This window comes from Salmo trutta, chromosome 40, assembly GCF_901001165.1.
Source record: "Salmo trutta chromosome 40, fSalTru1.1, whole genome shotgun sequence".
Classification (NCBI taxonomy): Eukaryota; Metazoa; Chordata; class Actinopteri; order Salmoniformes; family Salmonidae; genus Salmo; species Salmo trutta.
The window spans coordinates 23,980,678-24,005,492 of NC_042996.1; positions in this window are offsets into that span (position 1 = coordinate 23,980,678).

Sequence of the window (24,815 nt, forward strand, 5' to 3'; positions counted from 1 at the left end):
ATGCCCACATACTTGAGTATACTTGAGCTCACACAAGTCCAAATTTCTTATAGCCTAATTTTCTAAGCATTTTAGACGACACTGCATAACACCCGCCACATGTACACATAATGAGTTGTGCGGCTCATATAATTTTCAAGACATCAATGTAAGCAGTAGAACAAATATCACAATATCAGAATAGAACTTCAAATAAAATAAATCAATGTAGGTTACAGCAGAACACATTTCTGAGAATATATAGGCTGTGCTGTGAAGGTAAAGGAAAAAATATCTCCTACCTTAGTTTTCAAAACATCCCGCAATGACTCTCCCAATGTCAAGTCCATTTAACTCCTGAGAGTCAACTTCATGATAAAAGCTATGAGCATACATTAGCCTCCTTCTAAGGCTGTTCTGAAGACTCTATTTTTATTTTATTTTTTGTTAATCTGGTTGTCCTCTTTAGCCTCTACAAGGCTTTTTGCTACTAAATGTGCCTTGGTTCAGGCATATTCAAAAACCTTTTTTCTTAGGGATCTTTGTTGTTTTTTACGTCTGATGCATAGGATATTAATTTACTGTACATTCCACCCACTCTTTTGCTAGTTTAATCCCTCCAGTCAAGCTCCCTACCTTTAATTCTAGACCCAAGTGCCCTACCTTTTTGCATGTTGTAAAGCCTAATTTAGAATTCTGCATGACAAGCCACGGGTTATATGCTTGTTTGTTCTTGAACTGCAAATTGCACCTGCTCCGAGCACTTCGTCGGTGGATGCACTGACCCCCCAGCTTTCCCATTAGGAACAGTTTGCCCCTCTCTCCTCTCCGCCGGCCCTGACAGTTCTCTGGCTCATTCTGGGTTCAAATCACCAGCTTCGTCTGGATTTTTGGACTTCAAAAATGTCAGACTTGATTGCCTTTTCTTATACATTTTTTATTTGGCTTTAAACGATTCAAATTCAGTAGGGAGACGACTAGACTAGGCTACGTGACGTGACGTGATTACGTAGGGATCTCTTCACTAGCTGACCATCACTACCAAGACCTGTGTCAAGATCAGTTACTTACCTCACTGGCCCTCCCCATAACCTCTATGTATAAATAAGAGAGCAGGTCTGGAATCAGTGTGGCAGGATAGGATGATTACATAGAAGGATCACAGCGCTTTTACATGATGGTCTTTCTGGGGGGCGGGAGAAATAACGAGGAGGCAACTTGATTTAATGCTGATCGCATTTATTAGAATGTCTACAGTGAACAGTGAAATAATTAATAAATCATGCCGCGAGAGGTACCGGATCTAGGCAAATAGGTGCCAGAACAAACAAAGTCAAATCTGAGAGGTGAGGATCCGGCTCAAAATAAGCACTGGCTCCACCAATATAAAAGCAGATTTACCTTTTTGCCATGCTCAAAGGCACATTGATAGATTTTTCACCTAGTCAGCTCGGGGAATCAGCCCAGCGACCTTTCGGTAACTAGCTCAATACTCTTAATTGCTAAGCTACCGGCAGCCTCCTTCCATTTTGTCCTTCAATAATCTGCATACATTTGTGTGCATACTGTGTGCAGATGACCCTTATGATGATGTGTGTTTCTCCTTAATCACTAGACACTTTGATGTCTGTTTTTTGGGGGTTATTCTCTGGTTTTACTTGTTGGAGAAAAGTTTATCCAACAACTGTAAATAAGTAATTATTGTACAAACAACACTTTACATGCATTCAGACAACAGAATAATATTTGATGTCTCCAACTGTGATACAATTGTGCTATTACACTGTCAAATCAGAAATCCTTTAGCATACCGCGTAATACTGGGCTACTGAACTCTCATCCAACCAGAGGGGGTCTGTGTCTGAGCCTGGACCAATTGCAGGCTCTGATTACCTCAGTAGACAGAGGTGAGAACACAGGTCAACAGGCCCACACGCATACACGTACACACAGCAAGACGGCACCGACAGAGATGGTCGCCTCACTTCTAGTCCTGAGGAAACTATGCAGTATTTTGTTGTTTTATGTATTATTTCTTACATTGTTAGCCCAGAACATCTTAAATGTTATTACATACAGGCGGGAAGAACTATTGGATATCAGAGAGACGAAAACTTACCAACATTTACAACCAGGAATATGACTTTCCCGAAGCGGATCCTTTGTTCGCACAACCACCCGGGACATTGGATCTGATTCCAGGGGCCGACCCAAAACAACGTTGCCGCAGAAGATGTAGACGGAGCGGAGCTGTAGACGGAGCTTCTTGGTCAGACTTCGAAGGCGTGCACACCACCCACCCCTTCCGAGTATATTACTCACCAATGTCCAGTCTCTTAATGACATCCGGGATTCTCTATTATCACAGCCGTGTATATCCCTCCTCAAGCCAATACCACGACGGCCCTCAAGAAACTTCACTGGACTTCACCTCACAATCCTGAGGCTGCATTTATTGTAGCTTGGATTTTAACAAACCAAATTTGAGAACAAGGCTACCTAAAATCAGCATTTTCATTGTAGCACTCATGCGGGCAATACACTGGATCACTGCTACTCTAACTTCTGCAATGCATACTAGGCCCTCCCCCACCTTCCCTTCGGCAAATCCGACCACGACTCCATTTTTCTCCTACCATGCTATAGGCAGAAACTCAAACAGGATGTACCCCATGACTAGAACTACCCAACGCTGATCTGACCAATCAGAATCCACGCTTCAAGATTGTTTGATCACGTGGACTGACAAATGTTCCGGGCAGCCACAGGGAATAACATAGATTTATACGCGGATTCGGTGAGTGAGTTTATAAGGAAGTGCCTTGTACGCACTGTGACTATTTAAACCTACCCTAACCAGAAAACTGAAAGCGTGAACCACTTAATTTAAACATGGAAAGATGACTGGGCATATGGCCGAATATAAACAGTGTAGTTATTCCCTCCGCAAGGCAATCAAATAAGCGAAATGTCGGTATATGGACAAAGTGGAGTCGCAATTCAACGGTTCAGACACGAGACGTATGTGGCAGGGTCTACAGGAAATTATGGACTACAAAAAGAAAACCAGCCGTGTCATGGACAACGATGTCTTGCTTCCAGAAAAACTAAACACCTTCTTTGCCAGCTTTAATAATGCCATTTCAATAGTTTTTACATATCTTGCGTCACTCATGTCATATGTACATAGTGTATTTTATACCATCTATTGCATCTTGCCAATGCCGCTTGGTCATCGCTCATCCATATATTATGCACTGCTCAAAAAAATAAAGGGAACACTTAAACAACACAATGTAACTCCAAGTCTATCACACTTCTGTGAAATCAAACTGTCCACTTAGAAAGCAACACTGATTGACAATAAATTTCACATGCTGTTGTGCAAATGGAATAGACAACAGGTGTAAATTAAAGGCAATTAAAAAGACACCCCCAATAAAGGAGTGGTTCTGCAGGTGGGGACCACAGACCACTTCGCAGTTCCTATGCTTCCTGGCTGATGTTTTGGTCACTTTTGAATGCTGGCGGTGCTTTCACTCTAGTGGTAGCATGAGACGGAGTCTACAACCCACACACGTGACTCAGGTAGTGCAGCTCATCCAGGATGGCACATCAATGCGAGCAGTGGCAAGAAGGTTTGCTGTGTCTGTCAGCGTAGTGTCCAGAGCATGGAGGCGCTACCAGGAGACAGGCCAGTACATCAGGAGATGTGGAGGAGGCCGTAGGAGGGAAACAACCCAGCAGCAGGACCGCTACCTCCGCCTTTGTGCAAGGAGGAGCAGGAGGAGCACTGCCAGAGCCCTGCAAAATGACCTCCAGCAGGCCACAAATGTGCATGTGTCTGCTCAAACGGTCAGAAACAGACTCCATGAGGGTGGTATGAGGGCCCGACGTCCACAGGTGTGGGTTGTGCTTACAGCCCAACACCGTGCAGGACATTTGGCATTTGCCAGAGAACACCAAGATTGGCAAATTCTCCACTGGTACCCTGTGCTCTTCACAGATGAAAGCAGGTTCACACTGAGCACATATGACAGACGTGACAGAGTCTGGAGACACCGTGGAGAATGTTCTGCTGCCTGCAACATCCTCCAGCATGACCGGTTTGGCGGTGGGTCAGTCATGGTGTGGGGTGGCATTTCTTTGGGGGGCCGCACAGCCCTCCATGTGCTCGCCAGAGGTAGCCTGACTGCCATTAGGAACCGAGATTAGATCCTCAGACCCTTTGTGAGACCATATGCTGGTGCGGTTGGTCCTGGGTTCCTCCTAGTGCAAGACAATGCTAGACCTCATGTGGCTGGAGTGTGTCAACAGTTCCTGCAAGAGGAAGGCATTGATGCTATGGACTGGCCCGCCCGTTCTCCAGACCTGAATCCAATTGAGCACATCATGTCTCGCTCTGTCTACCAACGCCACGTTGCACCACAGACTGTCCAGGAGTTGGCGGATGCTTTAGTCCAGGTCTGGGAGGAGATCCCTCAGGAGACCATCCACCACCTCATCAGGAGCATGCCCAGGCGTTGTAGGGAGGTCATACAGGCACGTGGAGGCCACACATACTACTGAGCCTCATTTTGACTTGTTTTAAGGACATTACATTAAAGTTGGATCAGCCTGTAGTGTGGTTTTCCACTTTAATTTTGAGTGTGACTCCAAATCCAGACCTCCATGGGTTGATAAATTGGATTTCCATTGATTATTTTTGTGTGATTTTGTTGTCAGCACATTCAACTATGTAAAGAAAAAAGTATTTAATAAGAGTATTTCATTCATTCAGATCTAGGATGTGTTATTTTAGTGTTCCCTTTTTTTTGAGCAGTATATATGTACATATTCCTATTCCATCCCCTTACATTGTGTGTATAAGGTAGTTGTGGAATTGTTAGATTACTTGTTAGATGTTACTGCACTGTTGGAACTAGAAGCACCAGCATTTCGCTACACTCGCAATAACATTTGATTTGATTTGACACACACATGAACACACAGACACTTACTGACAGTCCGGCTTCCTGAGTGATCAATGCCTCTGTCAGGGCTGATGTGGTTGGTCAAGCTGTTGTATAGCCTTCACTGTGGCCAGGCTGGGAGCTTATATTAGCAGACAAGGGGTGAGCGATGTAGCCAGGACTGGCAAAGGGGTCCGACACACACAAAAACCCACGCACACAGGCACGCATGCACACCCACACACACAGGCACGCATGCACACCCACACACACACACACACACGCACACACACACACTTCACAGCCGGAAGCTCAGGGAGAGAAAGGTCAGTGCTGTTCAGCTGCGTGTAATTAATCAGACAACCAGCTAAGTGACAGACACCACCATTATCAATATTCACACACAGACACACACCCTTAACCAGATGCACACAAACAATCTTAACCAGATGCCTTAACCTAATTAACTACCATCTCTTCCCTGTGAGGTAGAAACATACCTGAGGAGACTAACTAACCAGAGAGACAGGGATTGTTGTAAATGTATAAGGGTAGCCATCAATTTGACCTTGACTGTTGAGAAACATGATGATGAGCAACAGTGTTCACTCATTCAATCTGACTTTATGCATGCCAATGAATGACTTATGATGATGACTAATGCATGCAGGGAATATAAAAATGAAATGTCAACACATTCTGAGTGACATGATATTATAGACGTGACAATAGTCCATTAATGCATGTTAAATTGACTTTTTCCTCTCCTCTTTTCTCAGCCTGCCCTCAAAGACTAGAAGTAATATAGTACATGTAAATCTGTGATACTCAAATTAGTATACACTACATGACGAAATGTATGTGGACACGTGCTCGCTGAACATCTCATTCCAAAATCATGAGCATTAATTTACACAATAGTTACCCGGAGGAAAATGGGGTAGGGTCATGCTTTTTCAATTTCAGTTTGGGAGGGTTTAGTATTTTTTTAAATGTAGTTCAGAGGAGGGTCATGTAATTTGTAATCAATTAAATGTCATATTGCTCAGGGTTTGAGAATTAGCTGCTTATAGTAGCTCATGTGTGCCCGATGATGCCCCTCCTCCATTGTTCTCTGCTGAGCGCGCAATATCAAATGCGCCTAGTGTGGTCTCAATAAAATTATTCATAGCCTGTACTAGCTTTTCTCAAACCCTGATCTGTGAACCGCCACCAGTCCGTGGAGGAATGCTTGGTCTACGGTATATTTCTCTTAAATATGTTTTTTTTGTGTGCGGCATATTTGATTCAAATAAATACTTGCCGTTGGCCTACTTGTGCAATGCGCTGAACTATGCATGCCTCAGTAAATAATTTGTGTTGCCATGAATAGGTATAGCTACACCAAACACACACACACACACACACACACACACACACACACACACAGAGAGACACACACAAGCTAGCCATGTTGTGCAGCCTTCACGCTCTCTCTCTCTCCCTAGATTTGTTTCAAATAACAGCTGCCCGCTAAATCTAGTCCATGGGATATGTCAGATTCGCCTCAGCAATGATGCTATGAAGCCATCGAAAATGCACAGACATTTCGAAACAAAGTATCCACATCTCAAGGATACACTTGACAATTTGTTTAACAAAAAAGAGATGACCAACCCTCCAAAAATGTTGCACAATAATTTCACAGACAACAAGAGTTTAGTGAAAGCTTTATACTTAGCCAGCAGCATACCACCCTGCATACCACTGCTGGCTTGCTTCTGAAGCTAAGCAGGGTTGGTCTTGGTCAGTCCCTGGATGGGAGACCAGATGCTGCTGGAAGTGGTGTTGGAGGGCAAATAGGAGGCACTCTTTCCTCTGGTCTAAAAAAAATATACCACTGCCCTGTATAGGGTGCTGTCTTTTGGATGGGATGTTAAACGGGTTTCCTGACTCTCTGTGGTCATTAAAGATCCCATGGCACTTATTGTAAGAGTAGGAGTGTTAACCCTGGTGTCCTGGCTAAATTCCCAATCTAGCCCTCAAACCATCATGGTCACCTAATAATCCCTGGTTTGCAATTGGCTCATTCATCCCCCTGTAACTATTCCCCAGGTTGTTGCTGTAAATAAGAATGTATTCTCAGTCAACTTGGTAAAATAACAGATAAATAAAAAACACTTCCTCTCTCATAACATTTCCAAGTGCCTGGCTCCTCTCACTATAGTTTAAAAGCTGGTCATACCCTCAGTCTTGGATGCTTGTCAAGAGGTTTTAGGCCCAACTGCTGCTACGAAGATCAGAGAAATCCCACTTTCCAATGACACTGTCACATGTAGAATTCAGGATATGGCTGATGATATTGAATCACTTGCAGGTTTCAGACAGAGCCAACGCATCAAATTGGTTTGCGATTAGATGAGATGACTGACACCTCAAATGCCTGCTTCTTGTATATATTCGCTACATATATGAAGAATTTATTTGATGCAAAGAGTTGCCTTAGAATACAACTGCAGGTGAAATATTCTGAAGTAATACATAACAGGACATGGATTACGATGGGACCATTGTATGGGGATCTGTAGGCCTACTGATGAGACTGCAGCTCAACCTATCCATGAGGGACGTGCAAGTGACATTTTCCAAGCAGACTATAAAATTGCCGATTTCAAGAAAAATCTGGGCATCTGGAGTTACCGAGTGGATAGAGGCATCTTTGATATGTTCCCCCTATTCTCAACTCTGGCTGACGTGGGTGATGTAGACATGAATGAAATGCATAAATTCATGGGATCACATCTAAGCAATACTCTGCTGAAATTTTAGGATTACTTCCCCTCACAATCTGATCCACACCCGGGAAAGCAGTGGATGCGTAATCCGTTCACCAGCACTGAAGATACTCACAGCTTGTCACCGGTTATTGAAGATAAACTATTGGAGCTGTTCTGTGACCAAGGCTTGCTCGCTCATTTTAATGACATGCACTTGTCCACATTCTGGCTGTTCAGCAGCGGAGAATACCCGCAACTCTGGGAGATGGCAGTGAAGACTTTAATCCCCTTTCATTCTACCTACTTATGTGCGAGCAGCTTCTCCTCTCTTGCTGCAACAAAATCAAAATATCGCAAGACTGGCTGTTGAAAACAGGGTGTCCCTGGCACAAAGAAATTGAGAAAGGCTGGTCTATACTATAGGTTATAGGCCTAGGCTATACAAAGAGCATGCTCAGAGAAGCACAGGGCAAAGCAAAATTTGTAAGAAAATGTGCTTCCTTCCGAGTTTTTTCACTGCTGGGATCAACAAGCTCTCACAGTCTCACATCAGAATTAGATGTTCATCCATGTTAGTCAAACGTCAAATTTCAAAGTGTTTAAGGTTAAGTTTAGTTTAACCTCTACGGTATTTGTGTTCCTAAACCGGGACAGTGGTTGCTCAATATGCGATAATGTGACTAGAATGACATTGTAAACAACAGCCAACTACATGTGTGGTTAGTGTATTTTCGGTAGGGATGATATTGATCCATCATGTATGACATTATTGGGAGTGTGTAAACGTAAATTTTTTATTACCATAGCATTTTTGTATGTTCTCTATTGCTATGTACTTGAAAATGTATAAATTGACCAATTCGGGCACATTAGGGAAAACTCCTGGCAGACTTGATACAAAATAATGTGTAGTGAAGTAATTCTTCCCAGGATCGGTCTGAAACTTTGGACACACACTGCTTCTATCTTGTGGACAACATCTAAATTACAGCTAGAATCCTTTCTCAATGTATGGCCTTTCTCTTGCATTTCAAAGATGATTGAGGAAAAAAAATGAAAATGCATTAGACTTTACCAGATCTAATGGGTTATATTCTCCTACATTAATTTCACATTTCCACAAACTCCAAAGTGTTTCCTTTCAAATAGTTTCAAGAATATCCATATCCTGGCTTTAGGTACTGAGCTACAGGCAGTTAGATTTGGGTATTTCATTTTAGGTGAAAACGGAAAAAAAGGGATCCGATCCTGAAGAGGTTCTCTACATTTTAAAGGTTAGGGTTGAGTTTAGGCATTAACTCTGAAATCTTGAGGTTAGGCATTAACTCCAAATGGTTATGGTAAGGGTTAAGGTATGGGATAGGCTTTTGCACCAGCGGCAGATGCTTACACCCATCTGCTATGCCAATACACAATGCCCTATCTAAACTGAGGTAACAGCACTCACTGTTGAAAAAAAAGCAATATCTCTTCTCCCGGACTAGACTTAGTGATGTCTTGTTCAGCTTGCGAGGGAGAGCGTGAAGATGAGAAGGAGGACCAGAGGTAAGCTTGCTATTACTGTAATTGATTTGAATAAAAACAATATTTCATTGCCCATTATGAAGCTATTTATCATAGTTATTGACCTCACATAAGCCATATTCAAGTAATTTACTTTCATTAATGTGAAGCGGCAGCTGCAGAGATGGAGAGCGCATGGGTTCTGAAAGTAGGCTAATTCGAGAATACCTAATTAATTTAAACAGTTCATTTCAATTTCACTTAATGTTATTAACAACAAGAGTGCTTTGTGTTGGAGTCTATTTCTTCCTATTCAAGAAATAAGAGGTAGGCATACCTGTTTGACAGACAGAATTATAGTCTACTATCCATAGATTTTGTCAGCCAATTCCTTCAGTCACCACCACTTAAATATCTCAGTGTCAGTGAAGAACTTGGTGTGTTAAGTTAAAACCAGGGCTCTAATGAAGGGGTATGTGGGGGTATTGTGGCTTTTGTGAAAGAAAATAGCTGAAAACATAGGCCTACCCCTTGCTAAATTAGGATTAAAAAAATACGGAATACCTTCTATAGCTGAGGACAAGAATATGTTTTTTTACTTTTGCTTAGGATGCAATGATTCTGTCACTATCAATTGACTTTCGACATTTCAACAGGCTATTAAACAACATACTAACTCTAAATCAGCCATGAGCAAGCCAGGTAGCCTTAGAAGGAATATAAATGAATGATTTAGCCTATATTATTATTATTTCAAGGCTATAGCCTGTCGTTTAAGAAATCAGTTGTGAAGCATATGTGACACACTACTAGGAGCACTCAATACTTGAACAACACATCAACAACAGCACTTCAACAACATGCATTTAGCATTTAGGATGAATTACATTTTATTTAATAATTATTTAGAATGAAATAAGAATGAAACTAAAAATGCCTAATTAGGCTACCCAGTCATTCTACAGTGCCTTTGAATTCACTTTTAGAAACACGAGTTTGGCCAGTCTTTGGTTTGTGGATTGTGTGTTGAGCTAGGCATCCCTAGTTTGTCAATTTAGCCTAGAAGATGCTCTAATTCCCATGCCCAAATCACACTCACACAAATCTATTTTGTAACAACAATATCATGGAATAAAATATAGTAATTAGAAAGCGATAGTTTCCAACTGAAAAAAAAGATTAAAGACCTAATGATATGTGGCTGCTGTGTTAAAAAATGAATGGCTTTTTCTCTAAATCATTGATGATCAGATACTTCAATTGTAACTGGTTCATTTGCGCTCAATATTTACAATTGATAGACAACTTTAGAACTGTTCCAAACCTAGACTATGCTCATTTATAATAATAGCCTGTATAGAAATCAAAATGTCTCCGGTGCTGAAGGATGCGCTCATTCGTTCTCATGCTCTGTTGTGGTATAAAATAAGATTCTGTTTGTCTCCAGTCATGTAAAATGACATAGAATTGCATGAAATGCGTTTAAAAAAGGCTATTTAGTCTCGGACCGCAAAAAAGATGATAGCCATTATAATAAAAGCACTGCATGAATCTATCTTTTTGCACTTGTCAGCTGTGGTCTGCTAATCCACAACCTTATGGCTTCCTTCCCATGTAATACCAAAAAACGAAGAACAGTTTCTGGAACTGCATATCTACGGCTCTGTTCTGTCCTATTAGTGAGGGTAGATGGTATCTGCTATTTTATCTGCTAACCACTTTATGCTTAAATTATTATTTTAGGAATAGGGGATGTTTTTTCAAGTATTCAGGGAAGGTCGGGTAAAATATATATTTTACTGAAGGGAGGGGCATCTATTTTCATTTCAGAGAGATCCGATTTTCTCCACGTATCCCTCATTATAAATTATGTACAGTCCCTTACAATTCATCACATCGCGGGTAAGCTCACCAGTGTTCAAAATAATCAAGGAAAACACTTTCTAAATGTCTAAAGTAATCCGGCGGTGGGTAGTTTGTGCGCACCGCCATGTTTGTTTTTTCACATTAACCAAAGATAACAAGAGATGCACAGAAACATTGCATGTTGCATGTTGAAGGGGGGTGTGTCATCTACCATCATTAACTTCCAGAAGTTAATGCGAAAGACGAGTGAACCATCCCTTCACCTCATTCTGTTATAACATCTTTTGTCTGACAGACGTTTACGTGACACCCAGAATGCATTGTATGATGTCACAAACATGGCTCTGCACATAGCTGGCAATTAGCTTAGCATTAGCTCATCATAATCAGTACAATCTTCTAAAAAGTATTTTTCACATCATGTGTGTCCATTACAATCTCTGCAACAATCGGAATGCATGATATGTCACTTGTACTTGAAAGCGTGGATAAAACAGTATATAAATAAATAATTACTTTATATACTGATGCCGGCAGTCAATCACGTAACCTCTGACACTCACTTGGAGCCAATTAGTTTTGTTGTTTATGTATTTAGCTACTGGGATAAACTGTAGCATTAGCAATGTCTTTCAAAACGAGACAACTCACAAATGCGGAAATTCTGGAGATGTTTGTAAATTCTGGCAATGAGTCTGAGTATGAAAGTCAGGAATCAGATTCTGACTGTGACAGTGAGGAGCTGCTCCTCAACCTTGTGGCCATTGAGAACCCGGAATCTGCGGACCCCTTGCCCACCGATGAAGACTTATGTCCCTCTGAAGATGCTGGTGGTGATGGAGGCTGACCGACAGTGGAAGAAGTACTGGAGGTCTGTGGTAGCTGGAAACCAGCCAGCCATTCCGATCCTCCTGGCCCTGCTGTTTATTTTGATGAGTCCAAGTCTGGAGTGCAAAGCCCCTTGCCATCTCCCTCTGAGGTAGAGTGCTTCAAGTTGTTTCTGACAGAGGAGTAGGTGGGAGACATAGTGGAGGAGACCAATTGCTACGGCTTAAAGCTGCAGGAGAAGAGAGAGGCAGGAGTGAGGGGGAAACTTGCTAAATGGGTGACAACCACAATTAGTAAAATGCATACCTTCCTGGTGACAGTCCTTCTCGTGGGAAAAGTAAAGAATAACTCCCTAAGGGAATACACGAGCATGGATCCTGTTTGCAACTCCCTTCTTTGCCACCCTCTTTTCCCAAGACCACTTCCTAGTTCTGCTGTGATGCCTGCATTTTGTCAACAAAGCTACTTCGCACGTAAATGACCCCTTACACAAGCCTGACATCAGCATTTGGTTGGGTCTTTGTGCCATACAATGACGTATGCATTGACGAGTCTCTGATGTTATGGAAGGGTAGGCTGGCATTTCGTCAATATATTCCCTCCAAATGGAACAGGTTTTGTTCAGGACTTTATAGTATACACAGGGTTTTCCACTGGCATCCAACATTATGTCGGGCTTGAGGTGTCCGTGTCCGTGATGATGACCATGCTGGCTCCTCATCTCGGGAAGGGCCACACTTTGTATGTGGACAATTGGTACAGCAGTCCCACATAGTGCTGTGGTGGTCAGGACATTTTGTCAGCCAGTTATTGTCATGAAAAAGACTGTGGGTCTTATGGTAATGTACCATTAATTAACATAAACACATTTAGCATCTCCAGGCCTCCACGCATACAAACTGCATACAAACCGCTGACGCGCGCCTTTGAAACATCTACATTTAAAAAAGTTAGTTTCAATTTAGAATGGCCCATGGGGCGGCAGGGAGCCTAGTGGTTAGAGCATTGGGCCAGTAACCGAAAGGTTGCTGGATTGACTCCCTGAGCTGACAAGGTAAAAATCTGTTATTCTGCCCCTGATCAAGGCAGATCACTGTTCCCCGGTAGGCTGTCACTGTAAATAAGAATTTGTTCTTAACTGACTTGCCTAGTTAAATAAATGTGACATTTAAACATGTAAAAAATTAAATGGGCAGTTGGTAGAGCATGGTGTTTGCAACACCAGGGTTGTGGGTTCGATTCCCACGGGGGGCCAGCACAGAAAAAAAAAAAAAAAAAAAAATGTATGAAATTGTATGAAATGTATGCATTCACTACTGTAAGTCGCTCTGGATAAGAGCGTCTGCTAAATGACGTAAATGTAAATGTAACAGGGCCAGGGGAGAAAAATACATGTAATCTGTATGCACTCGACTAGTGAATGGAGGCTGTGTGCTTTCTCGCTGGTCCATTTTTCAGTGATACGCTACTTCTGTTTTATAGCGGAGCATGTGCTTAATATGAGCTGCTGAGAAATAAATATAAGAATACTTATTTCATTCCAGGCATCAACAACTGTTTGAGGAGAATGCTCTCGCTGTGCAACAGTGATATTCATCAATAGCTCTGTATTCCATGGGCTCTCCAACCTGCAGCTAAGCAGTGCTTAATTTGGGAAACCACGTGAAATCTGTTTGGGAACATCAATAAGTAACATGTTTTCACAATGAAACATATTTCACTAAACTGTTGACAGCCCCTCTGTGTGCTTGAGAATGGAATGAAGGAAAGTGAGAAGGAGATGGAAACGCATGGTGGTGAGATATTCTGTATAGCTAAAGGTAATGTGTCACCCAATGAATTATTTATATATATATATATATATTATTTATATATATATATATGTATGTGTAAAAAAATCTCTATTACTAGGCTATTCAAAATCATATACTAATTCACTATAATTGTAGGCTAACTGTAAGCCACAATCAATGAACCTACAGCATCGCCTAGTATCGCCTATGTTCTCTCCCAGACTCATGGATAGAAATGTTGGAGGATAGCATAAGGTAACCAGTCCACCCAGTACGCATAATAATACAGTTCACACTCAAAGACGATTACTCAAATGTGTTTAATAATTTTGGAGTACAGGCTAGACCAATTATGTACGAAAAACATCTTAAATCACTTTTGTTTTATGTTTTTCTGCCATGAGTAAGGCTATGTATTGTATAACGGCTTGGGCTCATAAACGTATGTTTATTCATAAGCTCTACTATGCGTATGGGTGTTTTTGAATTAATCATCACCTTAGAAAGCACTGTCCATTTCGTTGGGTTAATCTTTGAAACAACATCCACAACGACCATGTTTTACACTCAGTTTCAACTTGCTGTATGTTGAACTTCTTTCGTCAAATTGATCATCACAGGGAGGTGAGTTTTAAAAGCAGATACTGTTTTAATGATAAGTGTTTCATGTGATTTTCAATGCATTTGCATTGATGTCAGAGTGGTTAGAGGGACAACAGAGCCCTGAATACCAAGCCATCTGGGCCTGATGGACGTTAGTGAGTTGGGTACTACCAAAGCATGTCCAGACAGCATAAGAGGATATTATCGTAACTCAATGGTCACGTGGAATTTTGCTGCGGTCATGAGTCATGTCTGCCGGTGTGGTGGTAATATGGTCACCGCAACAGCCCTAGTCCCACACTCTTTCAGACTCTGCTCTCCAACCGTACAGGGGCCTGTGGCACCGTCTGGTCGAACAGGAAGGGGAGGCCAGCATTCGGAAGCAGGAAGATGCAGAGGGGGAGGTGGAGTTCAAGGAGAAGGTCAACAGCTGGCAGCAAAGTGGCATGACAAATGAGACATCCATGTCCTCACCACTGTCTATTCAGCAACCATGTTGGTCACAGGGAAGGTGGCCCACCTGACGGGAGAGAGAAAGATCAAACCAGACTGTGTGCTTAATTATAACCTCAAAATGGGGGCAGTGGATAAGGCAGACATGATAAACAGCTTTGTGGAATGCGCTCGGAAAACTACCAACTGGTATAAGAAGATGTTTTTTCGATCTGATTGACACTGCTGTCCTCAAAGGCCACACAGTTCACCACCAGCTAACAGGTGATATGATTACTGAACAAGGTTTCTTGTAATTCACATACAGTTCACATACAAATCACATACAGGGCCATTATGCAATTATAGACAATATCTCACCAACCTACCCACTGCCTCATCATCCTCTCCACTCCCTGATCCTCCCCACTCTCTCTCCCTCTCCCCCATAGGTATTCCAACAACTGGATTCCCACCCCCCACCACTGAAGGCGTAGTATCATGGAAAAGCTGTCACGTCCTGACCATAGTAAGATGTTATTTTCTATTGAAGAGTAGGTCAGGGCGTGACAGGGGGTGTTTTGTGTTTTTCTATTTCTATGTTCTTAGATTCTAGTTTTTGTATTTCTATGTTGGCTTGTTTGGGATGATCTCCAATTGGAGGCAGCTGGTCCTCGTTGTCTCTTAAAAGTTCAAAGACGGATGCTGGAGTGAGTGGCCGTGCTGCACCTCGCTCCGCGGGTAATATTACATTTCATTACATTACATTGGAACGATTTGATTAGTGTATTGTTAGCTAGCTACATAGTTGTATCTGCTGTCTTTGTATCAAGGATAAAGGTGTAGCTCTGAGGAACTAACAAGGTTAGCTAGCCAGCTGTATTCGTTTGTTCGCGCCGTTTTCGAAACGGCGTCAACACCATAACACCACAGCTAGCTAGCCAACTTTACCAATTAGCAGTACTGTACAAACTATACACATTACAATGGAACGATTATACTAGTGTAATGTTAGCTAGCTACATAGTTGTCTTTGTATCAAGATAAAGGCGTAGTACAGAGTATTTTAGCGTTTTAGTGTTTCAGTGAATTGTTAGTGAGGGAGGCCCTGCTCTCTCGCTTCCCCAGTTGTTTAGTTGATTTTCATGCCAATCTCCTTTGCATTAGCGTAGCCTCTCCTGTAGCCTATCAACTATATGTCGGTCTATCCCTGTTCTCTCCTCTCTGCACAGGCCATAGAAACGCTTCACATCGTGTGGCCGCTGCCACTCTAACCTGGTGGTCCCAGCGCGCACAACCCACGTGGAGTTCCAGGTCTCCGGCAGCCTCTGGAACTGCCGGTCTGCGGCCAACAAGGCAGAGTTCATCTCAGCCTATGCTACCCTCCAGTCCCTCGACTTCTTGGCGCTGACGGAAACATGGATTACCACAGAAAACACTGCTACTCCTACTGCTCTCTCCTCGTCCGACCACGTGTTCTCGCACACCCCGAGAGCATCTGGTCAGCGGGGTGGTGGCACTGGAATCCTCATCTCTCCCAAGTGGACATTCTCTCCTTCTCCCCTGACCCATCTCCTCATTTGAATTCCATGCTGTCACAATCACTAGCCCATTAAAGCTTAACTTGTTATGGATAGGGGGCAGTATTTTCACGGCCGGATAAAAAACGTACCCGATTTAATCTGATTATTACTCCTGCCCAGAAACTAGAATATGCATATAATTATTAGCTTTGGATAGAAAACACTCCAAAGTTTCTAAAACTGTTTGAATGGTGTCTGAGTATAACAGAACTCATTTGGCAGGCCAAAACCTGAGAAGATTCCAAACAGGAAGCGCCCTCTCTGACCATTTCTTGGCCTTCTTGATCATCTCTATCCAAAACAGGGGATCTCTGCTGTAACGTGACATTTTCTAACGCTCCCATAGGCTCTCAGAAGGCGCCAGAACGTTGAATGCTGACTTTGCAGGCCATGGCTGAAAAAGAGTAGCGCATTTGGTAAGTGGTCAATCTGAGAACAATGAGACTGGTGAGCGCGTGCACGAGACGACTCAATGTTTACATTTTCAGTCTTTGAACGAAAACAACGACTCCCGGTCGGAATATCGCTTTTTTACGAGAAAAATTGCATAAAAATTGATTTTAAACAGCGTTTGACATGCTTCGAAGTACGGTAATGGAATATTTTGAATTTTTTTGTCACGAAAAGCGGCGGGCGCGTCACCCTTCGTTACCCTTCGGATAGTGTCTTGAACGCACAACAAAACGCCGCTATTTGGATATAACTATGGATTATTTGGAACCAAACCAACATTTGTTATTGAAGTAGAAGTCCTGGGAGTGCATTCTGACGAAGAACAGCAAAGGTAATCCAATTTTTCTTATAGTAAATCTGAGTTTGGTGAGTACCAAACTTGGTGGGTGTCAAAATAGCTAGCCATGATGGCCGGGCGATGTACTCAGAATATTGCAAAATGTGCTTTCACCGAAAAGCTATTTTAAAATCGGACACCGCGATTGCATAAAGGAGTTCTGTATCTATAATTCTTAAAATAATTGTTATTTTTTTTGTGAACGTTTATCGTGAGTAATTTAGTAAATTCACCGGAAGTGTTCGATGGGAATGCTAGTTCTGAAAGTCACATGCTAATGTAAAAAGCTGGTTTTTGATATAAATATGAACTTGATTGAACAAAACATGCATGTATTGTATAACATAATGTCCTAGGTGTGTCATCTGATGAAGATCATCAAAGGTTAGTGCTGCATTTAGCTGTGGTTTTGTTTTTTGTGACATTATATGCTAGCTTGAAAAATGGGTGTCTGATTATTTCTGGCTGGGTACTCTGCTGACATAATCTAATGTTTTGCTTTCGATTTTGAAATCGGACAGTGTGGTTAGATTAACGAGAGTCTTGTCTTTAAAATGGTGTAAAATAGTCATAATTTACACTTCCGGTGAATTTACTAAATTACTCATGATAAACGTTCACAAAAAACATAACAATTATTTTAACCTGTTAGGGCTAGGGGGCAGTATTTACACGGCTGGATTAAAAACGTACCCGATTTAATCTGGTTACTACTCCTGCCCAGTAACTAGAATATGCATATAATATTGGCTTTGGATAGAAAACACCCTAAAGATCCTAAAACTGCTTGAATGGTGTCTGTGAGTATAACAGAACTCATATGGCAGGCAAAAACCTGAGAAGATTTCATGCAGGAAGTGGCCTGTCTGACAAGGTGTTGTTGTTCTTGCCTCTGTTTATTGAAGACTCAGGATCTTAGCTGTAACGTGACACTTCCTACGGCTCCCATAGGCTCTCAGAGCCCGGGAAAAAGCTGAACGATATCGATGCAGCCTCTGCCTGAAACACATTATCGCCTTTGCCAAGTGGCCGATCAGAGGACAAAGGGCTTAGGCGCGTGCCCGAGTCGACCCCATGCTGTATTTTCTTTCGTCTGTTTACCTAATTGCAGATTCCCGGTCGGAATATTATCGCTTTTTTACCAGAAAAATTGCATAAAAATTGATTTTAAACAGCGGTTGACATGCTTCGAAGTACGGTAATGAAATATTTAGAAATCTTTTGTCACGAAATGCGCCGTGCGCTTGACCCTTATTTACCATTCGGATAGTGTCTTGAACGCACAAACAAAACGCCGCTGTTGGAACATAACTATGGATTATTTGGGACCAAACCAACATTTGTTATTGAAGTAGAAGTCCTGGGAGTGCATTCTGACGAAGAACAGGAAAGGTAATCAAACTTTTCTAATAGTAAATCGGAGTTTGGAGAAGGCTAAACTTGCTGGGTGTCTAAATAGCTAGCCCTGTGATGCCGGGCTATCTACTTAGAATATTGCAAAATGTGCTTTCACCGAAAAGCTATTTTAAAATCGGACATATCGAGTGCATAGAGGAGTTCTGTATCTATAATTCTTAAAATAATTGTTATGCTTTTTGTGAACGTTTATCGTGAGTAATTTAGTAAATTGTTAGTAAATTCGGCGGAAGTTTGCGGGGGGTATGCTAGATCTGAACGTCACATGCTAATGTAAAAAGCTGTTTTTTGATATAAATATGAACTTGATTGAACAAAACATGCATGTATTGTATAACATAATGTCCTAGGTGTGTCATCTGATGAAGATCATCAAAGGTTAGTGCTGCATTTAGCTGTCTTCTGGGTTTTTGTGACATTATATGCTAGCTTGAAAAATGGGTGTCTGATTATTTCTGGCTGGGTACTCTGCTGACATAATCTAATGTTTTGCTTTGTTGTAAAGCCTTTTTGAAATCGGACAGTGTGGTTAGATTAACGAGAGTCTTGTCTTTAAAATGCTGTAAAATAGTCATATGTTTGAGAAATTGAAGAAATAGCATTTCTAAGGTATTTGAATATCGCGCTACAGGATTCAACTGGCTGTTACGTAGGTGGGACGATTTGGTGCCACCTGCCCTAGAGAGGTTAAGAATTATAGATACAGAACTCCTTTATGCAATCGCAGTGTCCGATTTTAAAATAGCTTTTCGGTGAAAGCACATTTTGCAATATTCTGAGTAGATAGCCCGGCCATCACAGGCTAGCTATTTTGACACCCACCAAGTGTGGTACTCACCAAAGTCAGATTTACTATAAGAAAAGTTTGATTACCTTTGCTGTTCTTCGTCAGAATGCACTCCCAGGACTTCTACTTCAATAACAAATGTTGGTTTTGTTCCAAATAATCAATAGTTATATCCAAATAGCGGCGTTTTGTTCGTGCGTTCAAGACACTATCCGAAGGGTACAAAAAAATTCTAAATATTCCATTACCGTACTTCGAAGCATGTCAAACGCTGTTTAAAATTAATTTTTATGCGATTTTTATCGTAAAAAAGCGATAATATTCCGACCGGGAAACTCTGTTTTTTCGTTCAAAGACGAAAAAATAAAAACATGGTGTCGGCTCGTGCACACGCCCCAGTCTCATTGTTCTCAGATCGACCACTATCCAAATGCACTACTGTTTTTCAGCCATGGCCTGCAAAGTCATCATTCAACGTTCTGGCGCCTTCTGAGAGCCTATGGGAGCGTTAGAAAATGTCACGTTATGCCAGAGATCCCCTGCTTTGGATAGAGATGATCAAGAAGGCCAAGAAATAGTCAGAGAGTGCTTCCTGTTTGGAATCTTCTCAGGTTTTGGCCTGCCAAATGAGTTCTGTTATACTCACAGACACCATTCAAACAGTTTTAGAAACTTTAGGGTGTTTTCTATCCAAATCAAATTATATGCATATTCTAGTTACTGGGCAGGAGTAGTAACCAGATTAAATTGGGTACGTTTTTTATCCGGCCGTGCAAATACTGCCCCCTATCCCACCAGGTTAACATCCTTACCATTTATCGCCCTCCAGGTTCCCTTGGAGAGTTCATCAATGAGCTTTACACCTTGATAAATTCCTTTCCTGAGGATGGCTCACCCCTCACAGTTCTGGGTGACTTTAACCTCCCTACGTCTACCTTTGACTCATTTCTCTCTGCCTCCTTCTTTCCACTCCTCTCCTCTTTTGACCTCATCCTCTCACCGTCCCCCCCTACTCACAAGGCAGGCAATACGCTTGACCTCCTCTTCACTAGATGCTGTTCTTCTACTAATCTCACTGCAACTCCCCTCCAAGTCTCCGATCACTACCTTGTATCCTTTTCCCACTCGCTCTCCTCCAACACTACACTACTCAGATGGTATTGCGCCGTCGCAACCTTCGCTCTCTCTCTCCTGCTACTCTCTCCTCTTCCATCCTATCATCTCTTCCCTCTGCTCAATCCTTCTCCAACCAATCTCCTGATTCTGCCTCCTCAACCCTCCTCTCCTCCCTTTCTGCATCCTTTGACTCTCTATGTCCCCTATCCTCCCGACCGGCTCGGTCCTCCCCTCCTGCTCCATGGCTTGACGACTCATTGCGAGCTCACAGAACAGTGCTCCGGGAAGCCGAGCGGAAATTTGAGGGAAACTAGCCTCCCTGCGGACCTGGCATCTTTTCACTCCCTCCTCTCTACATTTTCCTCCTCTGTTTCTGCTGCTAAAGCCACTTTCTACCACTCTAACTTCCAAGCATCTGCCTCTAACCCTAGGAAGCTCTTTGCCACCTTCTGCTCCCTCCTGAATCCTCCTTCCCCTCCCCCCCTCCTCCCTCTCTGCCGATGACTTCGTCAACCATTTTGAAAAGAAGGTCGACAACATCCGATCCTCGTTTGTTAAGTCAAACGACACCGCTGGTCCTGCTCACATTGCCCTACCCTATGCTTTGACCTCTTTCTCCCCTCTCTCTCCAGATGAAATCTTGCGTCTTGTGACGGCCGGCCGCCCAACAACCTGCCCGCTTGACCCTATCCCCTCCTCTCTTCTCCAGACCATTTCCAGAGACCTTCTCCCTTACCTCACCTCGCTCATCAACTCATTCTTGACCGCTGGCTACGTCCCTTCCATCTTCAAGAGAGCGAGAGTTGCACCCCTTCTCAAAAAACCTACTCTCGATCCCTCCGATGTCAACAACTACAGACCAGTATCCCTTCTTTCTTTTCTCTCCAAAACTCTTGAACGTGCCGTCATTGGCCAGCTCTCCTGCTATCTCTCTCAGAATGACCTTCACGATCGAAATCAGTCAGGTTTCAAGGCTGGTCATTCAACTGAGACTGCTCTTCTCTGTGTCACGGAGGCTCTCCGCACTGCTAAAGCTAACTCTCTCTCCTCTGCTCTCATCCTTCTAGACATATCTGCTGCCTTTGATACTGTGAACCATCAGATCCTCCTCTCCACCCTCTCCGAGTTGGGTATCTCCGCCGCGGCTCACTCTTGGATTGCGTCCTACCTGACAGGTCACTCATACCAGGTGGCGTGGCGAGAATCCGTGCTCTCACCATTGGTGTCCCCCAGGGCTCAGTTCTAGGCCCTCTCCTATTCTCGCTATACACCAAGTCACTTGGCTCTGTCATATCCTCACATGGTCTCTCCTATCATTGCTACACAGACGACACACAATTAATCTTCTCCTTTCCCCCTTCTGATAACCAGGTGGCGAATCGCATCTCTGCATGTCTGGCAGACATATCAGTGTGGATGACGGATCACCACCTCAAGCTGAACCTCGGCAAGACGGAGCTGCTCTTCCTCCCGGGGAAGGACTGCCCTTCCATGATCTCGCCATCACGGTGGACAACTCCATTGTGTCCTCCTCCCAGAGTGCTAAGAGCCTCGGCATGACCCTGGACAACACCCTGTCGTTCTCCACTAACATCAAGGCGGTGACCCGATCCTGTAGGTTCATGCTATACAACATTCGCAGAGTACGACCCTGCCTTACACAGGAAGCGGCGCAGGTCTTAATCCAGGCACTTGTCATCTCCCGTCTGGATTACTGCAACTCCCTGTTGGCGGGGCTCCCTGCCTGTGCGATTAAACCCCTACAACTCATCCAGAACGCCGCAGCCCGTCTGGTGTTCAACCTTTCCAAGTTCTCTCACGTCACCCCGCTCCTCCGCACACTCCACTGGCTTCCAGTTGAAGCTCGCATCCGCTACAAGTCCATGGTGCTTGCCTACGGAGCTGTGAGGGGAACGGCACCTCCGTACCTTCAGGCTCTGATCAGGCCCTACACCCAAACAAGGGCACTGCGTTCATCCACCTATGGCCTGCTGGCCCCCCTACCTCTGCGGAAGCACAGTTCCCGCTCAGCCCAGTCAAAACTGTTCGCTGCCCTGGCACCCCAATGGTGGAACAAGCTCCCTCACGACGCCAGGACAGCGGAGTCAATCACCACCTTCCGTAGACACCTGAAACCCCACCTCTTTAAGGAATACCTGGGATAGGATATAGTAATCCTTCTAATCCCCCCCCCAAAAAATATATATATAGATGTACTATTGTAAAGTGGTTGTTCCACTGGATGTCATAAGGTGAATGCCCCAATTTGTAAGTCGCTCTGGGTAAGAGCATCTGCTAAATGACGTAAATGTAAATGTAAATGTAATTGGAGATCATATTTAAGTAAGGGTTTTTCTTCCTGGGTTTTCTGGGTGATTATTTTTGAGTAGTGTTTGTTCTCCTCTGTGTCACGGTTTATTGTTTTTGTCTATTCAGTTATTTTGATGTATGTATTGCAGAGTAAATAAAATGTGGAACTACACACACGCTGCACTTTGGTCCCCTCACTACGACAGTCGTGACAGAATCACCAACCACAAAAGTACCAAGCAGCGTGCCCAAGAGCAGGGATCCTGGGCTCGGGAGAAGAGAGTATGGAGGACGTCCTGGACCTGGGAGGAGGTAATGGCAGGGGACAAGACCCTGCCATGAAAGCAGGTGGAGACGGCGCAAGCAGAACGGCGATGCTATGAGGAGCTAGCCCAATGAAAAAAAAATTTTGGGGGGGGCACACGGGGAGTTTGGTAGAGTCAGGGTGGAGACCTGAGCCAACTCCCCATGCTTACCATGGGGAGCGAGTGACGGGGCAAGCATCGTGTTATGCGGTGATGCGCACTGTTTTGCCAGTGCGCACTCACTGGCCGGTGCGATCTGTGCCCGAACCTTGCAGCTGTCGAGCTGGGTTGAGCATCCAGCAAAGACGGGTTGTGCCAGCCATAAGCTCCAGGCCTCCAGTGCGCCTCCACGGCCCAGTATACCCTGTGCCTGCCTCACATACCCGGCCTCCAGTGAGTCTATCCAGCCTGGTACGTCCTGTGCCCGCTCCTCGCACTCGCCCTGAGGTGCGTGACACCCCGGACTGGGCAGGCGCACTGGAGGCCTGATGCGTGGGGCTGGCATAGGTGGCGCCAGACTGGTAACACGCACCTCAGGGCTGTCGCTGGAGGTAAGTTGCATTGACAAAATCACAAATATGAATGATATAAGAAACAGTACCAAATAAGCTCCTCAAAGGGGAAAAGCAGAGCTATGCTATAGAGGCCAAATGAAAACACACAGGCCATGGTCATAAGGCCAGGGCAGCTTCAAAAGATACAACACAAGCTAATAAGTCTTTCACGCCATCAGCATTGTTTTACAGGGCTAATAGAAGAATGTAGTTAGCTACAAAAGAACAATTGAGTATAACATCATAAAGGTTATGAAATTAGTACCTCGCATGTCCACGGTAATAAAGGAATACACACAGAATACATTATGCTCCATACAGTGGAGGAAAAAAGTATTTGATCCCCTGCTGATCTGGTACATTTGCCCACTAACAAAGAAATTATCAGTCTATAATTTTAATGGTAGGGTTATTTGAACAGTCAGAGACAGAATAACAACAAAAAATCCAGAAAAACGCATGTCAAAAATGTTATAAAATGATTTGCATTTTAATGAGAGAAATAAGTATTTGACCCCTCTGCAAAACATGACTTAGTACTTGGTGGCAAAACCCTTGTTGGTAATCACAGAGGTCAGACGTTTCTTGTAGTTGGCCACCAGCTTTGCACACATCTCAGGAGGGATTTTGTCCCACTCCTCTTTGCAGATCTTCTCCAAGTCATTAAGGTTTCGAGGCTGACGTTTGGCAACTCGAACCTTCAGCTCCCTCCACAGATTTTCTATGGGATTAAGGTCTGGAGACTGGCTAGGCCACTCCAGGAGCTTAATGTGCTTCTTCTTGAGCCACGCCTTTGTTGCCTTGGCGGTGTGTTTTGGGTCATTGTCATGCTGGAATACCCATCCACGACCCATTTTCAATGCCCTGGCTGAGGGAAGGAGGTTCTCACCAAGATTTGACAGTACATGGCCCCGTCAAATGATGCGGTGAAGTTGTCCTGTCCCCTTAGCAGAAAAACACCCCCAAAGCATAATGTTTCCACCTCCATGTTTGACGGTGGAGATGATGTTCTTGGGGTCATAGGCAGCATTCCTCCTCCTCCAAACACGGCGAGTTGAGTTGATGCCAAAGAGCTCCATTTTGGTCTCATCTGACCACAACACTTTCACCAGTTGTCCTCTGAATCATTCAGATGTTCATTGGCAAACTTTAGACGGGCATGTATATGTATTCTTGAGCAGGGGGACCTTGCGGACGCTGCAGGATTTCAGTCCTTCACGGCGTAGTGTGTTACCAATTGTT